Source organism: Pseudorasbora parva, chromosome 19 (genome assembly GCF_024679245.1).
Source record: "Pseudorasbora parva isolate DD20220531a chromosome 19, ASM2467924v1, whole genome shotgun sequence".
NCBI classification, from domain to species: domain Eukaryota; kingdom Metazoa; phylum Chordata; class Actinopteri; order Cypriniformes; family Gobionidae; genus Pseudorasbora; species Pseudorasbora parva.
This window is the reverse complement of record NC_090190.1, coordinates 22,553,012-22,563,626: the sequence shown is the minus strand read 5'-3', so window position 1 is coordinate 22,563,626 and position 10,615 is coordinate 22,553,012.

Sequence of the window (10,615 nt, the reverse complement as noted above, 5' to 3'; positions counted from 1 at the left end):
GAACTTAACCAATCAGCATGTTCAGTACCCAAGTCCCACCTCCAAAATTTCTGGAAGTTCGAAAAAGTACTGCCTCGTGAGCATGAACTTTCTTAGGGGAACGTTTTACCGAGAACTTCATTTAGACCCTGGTCCCCGTGGGCGGTACCACCCCAAAGTCCCTATGGCCCCTGGGAAAAGTTCATGTGGTGGAAACTCATCTATAGAGTTCTAATTGCTAACATGCCCATAGTATCGGAAGTGTTCCCTTATCTTCTCAACAACTGGAGCAACTACAAATCTTTGTTGGATATCCTCATTCATTACGTGGCCAAAACGGTGCAGGCAGTGTCCATCCGGGAATCCTCATTTCCATGGGATTGAGGACTTCTTTGGAGGATAGCTACTTCTTTAGGTTCGGGCATGTTTTTATTCCTGAGGAGTGATGACTTGTCTTCATTTGAGCCATGCTCCTTTGATTTCTGCCCAGATGTTTTCATCGCATGTAATTAATGATTCTTTGAGTTCTTTGAACTGGGTGGTCTTCTTTAAATTAACATTGATAGTGCAATTGATTTGTGGTCCATATTTGATGTAGGCTTCATACAAGTGCTTTGATCAATGTTTTTTGGTCTGATTTAAGAGTGTAAGAAAACTCCATCCTCTGACATGAAGGTGACGGTCAACCGTTCCATTAAATATTGAAGATACGATTTTAATTGTCAAAACAGCTATTTTTTTGCAAGAAGATATAAATTGTCAGTGTTTGAAAGTGTTGTTGTTGCATAACTTTTTTAGTCCATAGCATTTGCTGTCTTGACATGTCAAACTGGTATTAACTGGATTGTTGTTTGCCTGGAACATTGAGCAGGTATGTGTTACGAGACATGAAGTCAACATGTGCATACCCGTGTGAGTTCAGCCAAAACAACCTGGCAAATGAATGTTACAGAGTTTCCAGATAAATACAATCACAGACTCACTGACTCACTCAGTATAATTCTTGCTTTTGCACAGTGAGTATTATTAAAACACTTCCCTTAAACTAAAATTCTTTGTTAGTCAGACAAGAGGAAGTGTCTGATGTTTTGGAGAGTTGAGACGTGTGTCATTGGCTGATGTGTGTACAGTCATTATTCACACCTTTATAGCCTTGTGTAGGAGACAAAAGTCACTGATGGATGAGATCATCCAAGGGCCATAATATCTCACAATGGATGCATTTAAAATTAGAATACTGCAATGTACTGGCTGTGTGCATAGTGTACAGTAAAAGGGACCATTACCAAAAATAATTAGCACAGACTACCAGGGGTGTACTAGTCTCACATAGCCAGACTTTGTCTGATCACGTAAAGTCTGGGCTCTGTAGCCACTGCAATTGCACTGTCAGAAAAAAAGTACATTGCTGTCAATGGGGCGGTACCCTAAGGTACAAAACCAAAAAGGTACGCACATTTAAAGTACTGATACATATATTTTAAGGTATTAATATGGACCATATAGGGGTGAGTAAGGTACAAATATGTACCTTTTCACTTTTGTGCCTTAAGCCCGGTTTCCAGCAAAATTACCCGGAACATTTTGTACCAGGAACTTTTTTACAGGAACTTTTCTCCCCCCCAGACCTGCAACTGTCTGGGTTTCCACTGCGATATAGTTCCGTGAAGATTAGGCAAATTAGGCCGGTTATGTAGGACTGCGCGACTGCTCCTCCAAGTCAGTGACAGACAGTAATTTTTGTGTGTTCCGATTGAAAGATTTAGTGGACCGTTTACATGAGACGTTATCTAAACCGATCGTGTGTACATGTGATGAGTTTCAATCGCAATCATTTTGTCACATGCAGTTTGTCTGCCGCATCAAAAATGTCAACGCTGTTTTCTCCAGCAGCTGGAATGTTTTAACTGTAGCCATAGCAACTCTTAACGGCCACCAGGACTAATACAGTATTATATAATAAGCTATTTATTTGTTGTAAAGTGTAATAATCATCTCAGAAAAAAAAAAAAAGTTTTTACTACAGTTAAAGTAAAAACTGCCTGGAACAATATACGCTGTGTCATTATTCCAACAATATCTTCATAACTTACGAAATAAAAAGTTTACCCCTCAGAAAAATGAGCTTTCCTCTCTTGTCAACATGAGTCACGTCATGTAAGGAAGCACACTTAAAAGTAATCGATCAGGTTGTTTACATGGTGAAAAATATAGACTGTAAAAAAATTAATAACGAGTATGGAAGAGATTCAAGCTGTGCTGATTTTGCTGGTCATGTATAGGTTTACTAAGAGGTAATTAACAACGACAGAAAAGAGCACTAATATGCAGATTCAGCAGCATGCAGCATATTCAGAAAGCTTGTAAAGCTAGATTTAAAATGACAATGTATATTATTATCAGCTATTACGGATATTGCACGTGAGATGGGTGATACGAGCGCGCGCCATCAGACAGAGTGCAAGACTGATATTTACTGAACGCAGAACGAACCTCGCAAAAGGCTTTTAAAATGTCGGTTGAAATAAAATGCTAAACCAATCAGCATGTTCAGCGCCCAAGTCCCGCCCTCGAAAGTTCCTGAACTTTGAAAAGGTACTACCTCGCGAGCAGGGCCGTTTGGAGGGGGAAATATTTACCCGGAACTTCATTTAGACCCTGGTTCCTGCGGTCTAAACACACCAAGTACCACCCAAAGTTCCTGGTTCCTGGGTAAAGTTCCTGTGGTGGAAACGGGGCTTTACTGTCCATTCACACCGCCGGCGGCGAGAGCAGCAAGGTGGCCGGAAGTCATTCATTTTCAATGGGAGTCCGGTGGTGAGCTCCGGCGAGAGTGGCGCGGCGCGTCTTGGACCATTTGGCCGTCGAGGAGAGTTGAAATCAGCTCAACTTTATGGTAATGAGCTATGACGCGGATCGGCGGCAACAGGCGGCAACCAATTGGAATGTTGAAGTGCTCCGCTTGAGAGAAATCCAGAGAACGCAGGCATATAAACTTTGGTTCCAACCACATTAGTGCCCAAGCAAAATGTAAGAGAAGTTGATCATTGCTGTGCGGGTTTCCATATCATTTATGACGAGACCATTTATAGTGATGTGTAATTTGTTAAAAAGTCGCGCAACACTATTTTTATAGGTGCTAGAATACTTGTTTTTCAGCGGGTATGCAATTCATTCTTACTTTCGCATTTAAACGATTTCATGAGGATAATTTATACCCTACTTGTGGTCAGTCTATCCATCAACATGCTTGTTTAATTTGCGGCCTCTTTAAATACAGTTTAAAAAAAGAAAAAACATTCGATCTACGTCAGAGCGGCAGTGCGTCCACGAAGCATTCTACAGCATCGTTGTCAGGGCGGCAAGAGCGAAATTTGACGCTCTCGCCTGCGGCGGTGTGGGCGCACGGTTAGGGTATTGCCTCAGTGACAGCACTGTACCTTTTTTTCTGAGAGTGTAGCTAAGGACCATCCAGCCAGAAGAGGCAATGAAGGCTTTTGTGCGCTTGCCTTAAAAGAGGACATGCATATTCCTGCAAAACCAATGCACTACTTGCTTTATGCAATCATTATATAGGAGGGCTGTAATCACATTGAGTTATACAGTGGCGTGCACAAAGGGGGGCCGGGGTCAAGCCCCGCCCCTTTGAAAGTGTAAGCGAAAGTGCCCTTTTCGATCGCACCAAATTTCCCCCGCGAACACGATTTCTATCCCGCGATCCCTCTCCCCTGAGAACACAATTTCTATTTGGTCCTCCCAATATTTTATATTCTTGCACTGCTCTGCTGCACTTCTTTGTGCAGTGGTCTGTATGTTAAGAAGGCAAAAAAAAAAAAAACAGTTACATTTTTTGTCTGGTTTGTTACTTTAAGTCTAACAGCACTCGTCAAGGTCAAAATGATTGAAATGGCTAATCAAATCGAAGTAGGTAGGGTTCACATTCTCTTTTGGCTAGTTCTTCACACACAGAAGAGTTCGTCAATCTATCGCTTAATGCCATTGCAGAGAGACTCTATTCTTCGTGGTGAAATCACAAAAGAAAATGCACACAAACATGGCCATACTCTTGATATACAATCATTGATGGACATCTTTGATTTTAATGACTATATAAGGGTGGATTCGGAACCCGGAACATCTGATACAAATTACAAAAACTCTACCACCAAACCATTGGGGAATTCAAATTCTTGTTGCAGATCCATGTATTTATTTATGTATGTATATATATATATATATATATATATATATATATATATATATATATATATATATATATATATATATATATATATATATATATATATATATATTAGGGATGTCCCGATCAGGTTTTTTTGCCTCCGAGTCCGAGTCATTTGATTTTGAGTATCTGCCGATACCGAGTCCCGATCCGATACTTCTATAATACATTAAAAAAAAGAATAAAGAAGAGCAAAAAAACAAACCAGGATGTTCCTTATTTTTTATTTTATTCACCTTATTTTAACACTCAACAACTTTAACAAACAGAGCACTTCTGTGAGGTAGCTTGAACAATCAAGTAATAAATAACATAAATTCTTCACTTTTGGATTTTAGAGCAACATTAAAATTAAAAAATTCCTGGACCGGAGTTGCAGATGCAGAACAATTAATTATGTTGGTGTGAAATAAACAGTTATGGAAATTAAATTAAATAATCTGCTCCCAATAATCCCGAAAAAAGTCTGTTAGTGACAATGTCTTCACTCAGAGATGATGTCGATCTCAGCTGTCAATCATGACATCACACAGCCGTTTTTATAGCATCAAATAACTAACTAAAACTAAACTTATTTAAAAAACAAACACTTGAAATGAAATCATCGTGATGATAACTGCCTACAATGACATAAATGAACTTTGGGGAAAAAATATTTGAAGTGTAATTTGACTGAAGTGTATGCTTTTACACTAGTGTAAGCAATGCTTTTCAGGTTTTTAAAGGTGTATTAGTTTTTAGGTAGAGAAATTGAATAAAGTAGGCTAATCAAATGTAAAATGCATATTTAACTGTTTAAATTAAAGACTAATCCTTACAAAAGCTATTCAATCAAGAGCAGTGGGTGATTTGATTCCTTATCTTTTCTTTGACATTAAACAGACAGCACGGCTACTGCCCCTTTAAGACCTAATGGAAGGCTCCCTCTTAAAGCATATTCAGACTATATGTCTGCTTGGATACTCATCAAGATGGACATGTTGACATACTTCTTGTGTGAGTTGGTCCGTTTAACCACAAGACTTGAAAGAGAACTCAATATTTGCGCGCTGTGAGACGACCCATACGGAAATGTAATATATGTCTATATATGAAATATCAATATATGCGATATATGTGATATATAAAGTAAAAACATATATGAAACATATTAGAAATCGGAACAATTCCATATATTGACATATATATGTATCCCATATATTATATATGTTAATGTATGTATAAAACATATTTTGACATATAGGTCTTATATATGAAATATCCTAATATGCTCATATAGAGTAAAAACATAAATGCACATATATGCACAGCATCAGAAATTCCATATATTGACATATATCTTTAGTCCACATATTATATATGTTTAAATTATATATGTGACAAATCATTATCACTGTCAAATGCTGTAGAGTCTTAAAATCTATACTATGTATAAAACAAATGACATTTAAAATATAAAATATTTATAATGTTACTTATTGTCAGGTGAGGCAAGAGATGAAGGACTCAAGGGTGCAGAGGTTAATGGGCTTTTTATTAGACTTCAAAAATAAACAATCGAAACAATCAAACCCCTTCATGCTTGTAACTGGCTCGTCTTAGTTTTTTATACAATAAGAAATACTCAAAAAAACGGGAATTCACTTTTGCCAATAGTTTGTGTTCAAACTAACTGTAAGATTCTCAATGAGGGAGTGAAAATAAATTGTATCTATTTAACCACTGAATGAGATAACATAGTAACAATTAGCACATGGATGGAAATCCAAGACAGCATTGTAAATATCAAAGCTCAACACTATAAGTAAACAAACAAACAGTAAATCAATTCTAAACCCAAAATACTAGTGATACACAAACAAAAAACAGTACCAAACAATTCAAAATGCCCTGGAGGGAAAAGGATATACAGTCTGCAATGCAAGTCTCTTGAGTGTTGTAGAAGTCCTAGCAGGCAATGAAGATATACAATCCTAAATCCTAGATTAGGCACTGGCACAATCCAACACAGGTCAGAAGTAGGTATCAGTGCACTCAAGCCCCATAACAGAGTCCTCTGCAAGCTTCTCTGCAAACTTCCAAACACACATGGAGCTTTTAATGTCCGAAGCCTGAACCAAAACCAAATTATGAAATGCCAGGATTCAAACACCACTATATAAATCCATTAAAATCCAATACAAGCATACTGAATGTTTGCATATATTATGTTTAAATAAACTTACATATATAAATTGGACATATATTGTTTACATATATGGCATTAACATACAGTACCATATAAAAAATCATCATATAAATAATTTTAATATATGTATATATAATAATTATTCTATGGGTATTTCATACATGGTATAAACCTATATCTTCATATATCGTGAGAATGTATATATGCGCTAATAATGTATTGCCTTATATGAAACATATATGACATCACTACTCGGATATAGGGACATATATGTACATATATTACATTTCCGTATGGGGAGTGCGCGCTTTCGGATGATGGACAGAGACAGATCAGCGCGCGCGCTCTCATTCGCGTCTTCTCTACACATGACAGTGAAAATGACTGCTCATATTCAATGACAATATGGCAGCACTCGCATGAATTGAACAAAGTTTACACAGATAGACCGTTTTGCCCACGGTTTTCTTTTATTAGCGCTGTTGTAATGTATCACTGAGGAGCCAGCACGTGTATCCAACATAGCCGCCTACATAAAGCATTATTTTCAAGTTACAACCTATATTATTTCGTCATCAGATGTGAGATGAACCGCGGTGCAAGTGCTCACTTTGTCTCTCACCCCAGAATATACATATATATCCGAGTCCTGATCGGGATGTAACGTCCGATTTCCGATATACGTGATCACGTGATCGGATCGGGGCATCCCTAATATATATATATATATATATATTCCGATCCGATCACGTGATCACGTATACAGTGTGTGTGTGTATATATATATATATATATATATATATATATATATATATATATATATATATATATATATATATATATATGTATATATATATATATATATATACACACACACACTGTATACGCACACATTTACAGTGGGGCAAAAAAGCATTAGGTCAGCCACCAAATGTCCAAGTTCTCTCACTTAAAAGGAGGCCTGTAATTTTTACATGATTTTTAAAGAATTTATTTGCAAATTATGGTGGTAAATATGTATTTGGTCAATAACAAAACTTAATCGGAATACTTTGTTATATACACTTTGTGGGCAATGACAGAGGTCAAACGTTTTATGTAAGTTGTCACACTGTTGCTGGTAGTTTGGTCCATTCCTCCATGCAGATCTCCTCTAGAACAGTGATGTTTTGGGGCTGTCGCTGGGCAACATGGATTGTTAACTCCCTCCAAAGATTTTCTATGAGGTTGAGGTCTGGTGACTGGCTAGGCCACTCCAGGACCTTGTACTGCTTCTTACGAAGCCAGTCCTTCATTGCATGGGCGATGTGTTTGGGATCATTGTCATGCTGGAAGACCCAGCCACATTTTATCTTCAATGCCCTTGCTGATGGAAGGAGGTTTTTACTCTAAATACTATACATGAAACATGTCCCCATTCATTCTTTCCTTTACATGGATGAGTCATTATATATTTCCCACCATTTTGAATTTTCCCAAAAACCTACTTTTGCCAACTCGTCCTAGACAGTTCATCCAATTTGCATGAAAATTGAACTAGATCATCTTCACCCAGTGTTGACAAAAAAGTTATTGAATTCAAGTTGATTTGTCAAAGTGTTACCAATAAACACATTTTATGTAGCATTAGCGAAAACAGACGTAAGGCTGTATCGGAAGGCACAACGCTTTATCGTATTCAGACCAAACAGCACAAGCATGTCCTGAGGCAACATGCAGAGTTTTGGTGCAGCGCCACCTACTGGTACGGAGATAAGAAACTTGGCTATTTTGGCTTTTTTGCTGAACTGTTTGTCCAAAAATCATAAAAGTGGTCTCGATAGATTCGGGATGTCATGCCAAGGTGACTGATATCCAATTTTACCATATCGGCAATTTTGGCTTTCAGTCATCTTGGCTGTCGGCCATCTTGAATGCTAAAATGCTGTATTTTATGAACGCATGAACAGATCACCACAGCCTGAGAGGTTTTGAAACAGACCCCCCCCCCCCCCTAGTGGATATATAACTTTGGGTGTGGTTGACATATTTTCATGAGACTCATCTACTTAGACTCCTGAATCGTTGCCGAGTCACTAACGATACCACACTTTGGTTTTGGCATATGGTTTGTGCACCATTGTAATTTAGTGCCTAAACAAAATTAGCTAAAATCTTCGAAACCGCTAGTCCGATCGAGATGAAACCAGCGTCAGAATTTTGGAAACGTAAATGTCAGGGTTCTGTCACTTCGGTCTAGCTTTCTCTTGGTTTGGTGACAGAGTCCTGACACTCCTGTATTTTGTCTTGTCTTGTGTGAGCACGCAGCTTTGAGCATGCTCGAGCTGCGTGCTCTTCTGTCCCTGTCATTTTCTGTGTGGGGCGTCCCAGCACTTCTGTCTAGTTGGGTTTCGGTTTTGTGTTGGGATTCGGACATTCATGCTCCTTGTGTTTTGTCTTCTGTTGTGAGTGCACAGGATGAGCATTCGCTCATTCTTGTGCTCTCTGTGTTGTTGTGTTTGTGCGCTGTCCTGTCTGTGTGTTTTGTTTTGTGTAGCATGCAGCTGGTGTTTTACTTGCTGCATGCTTTCTTGTTGTCATGTTTCGTGTGAACATGCAGTTTATGAGTTTCCATTAACTGCATGTTCATGTCACGTTTGGTGTGAGCACATGTTCATGTGTTTCTTTGTCCCATGTGCTCTCATGTCAATTGTCTAACCCCACCCACCTTGTTTCCTGATTATTGGTTCATTTGCCCCACCTGTCTTCTCCCATTACCCTCGTTTGTTTGCTCCCCATTTAATCTCCTTGTGTTTGCAGTCCTGGGCTGGATCGTCGTCAAACCTTCCTCGTCAAACATTCCTCATGTTGTCCTGCTCGTCAAGTCAAGTCAAGTCAAGTCAAGTCAAGTCAAGTCAAGTCAAGTCAAGTCAAGTCAAGTCAAGTCAAGTCAAGTCAAGTCAAGTCAAGTCAAGTCAAGTCAAGTCAAGTCAAGTCAAGTCAAGTCAAGTCAAGTCAAGTCAAGTCAAGTCAAGTCAAGTCAAGTCAAGTCTTGTTTTTCCCCCTCGGGTTGTTTTGTTTGCCTTGTTTTATTTTATTTAATAAACCTTCTGATCACTCATTCCTGCATTTGAGTCCTCTTTCAGTGTACCCTGACAGTAAGTCGCTAGGCACGCTCGTGAGCCCAAATTTCAAAATATTGATAGTAAGGGGAAGTAAAATCCAATCAAAGTCAGGCTGTTTTCACCAAACTCAGCATGCCTATGTAAAAGAATATTCTGTGGCCATGTTCTTTTAAAGGATGTGGCAACTGGTCACTTGGTGGCGCTATAACGGTTAAAAAGGGGTCCATATTATGTATTTCTATGGGAAATTCCATTAAATGCCTGAAAGCAGCCCTCTTCCTGCCTGATTTGCATACAGCTTCACAAAATCAGACGTGCACATGCGACATGTGACCCTTAAGAGGCTTGCAGACTTTTATGGGCGTCGTGGAGCTTTAACTGTTATAAAGGTGAGAAATGCTCCATATTATCCTATGCAAAATCACATTTAAATGACAAAAAATTGTCTGCTCTGCGCAGAACTTCACCAAATCGGCTGAGCATGTGCGCTCCATTATTGTAAAGACTCGTGCAAACTTTGATGGAGATCGGACCATCAGTAGAGGCATACCAGTTTAAAAGGTAAAAAAAAACCCACCACATTTCTGTGATAAATTAGCTGAAAATTATATTTTTTACCTTTGATCTCTCCGATTCACACGTCACCAGGCTTGAATAAGTTTTTGCAACCAGCAGCTCAAAAACCAAGTGTTCAGACCCTATAGTCTTTTTTTATAGGCCCTTTTAGTCCCTTTTTATGCACTTTTTATTAGGGGCCAAGCACCGAAGCACTTTGTCAGGATGCCACAAACTCACCGTTCAAATAAAAAACTCAAGATCTTTGACATTTAACATCACTAAGGCTTAAGCTTAGACTGACCAAATATGATGCTGTTCTGGTTCAATCTTAATGAGGAGTTAATCACAGTTTACTGTTGCCCACAGATGGCACTATAACTGACTAAATATTGACATGTAGACCATCATCAGTGCTCGGGCCCTAATTAAATCAACAACAATAAAATGAAACATACAAATCCCATAAAAGTTTCCTTCCTTTTAAAACTAATTTTACTTCTTAAAATAGGTCATATCTAATAGTATTTCATTCCATATTTTCAT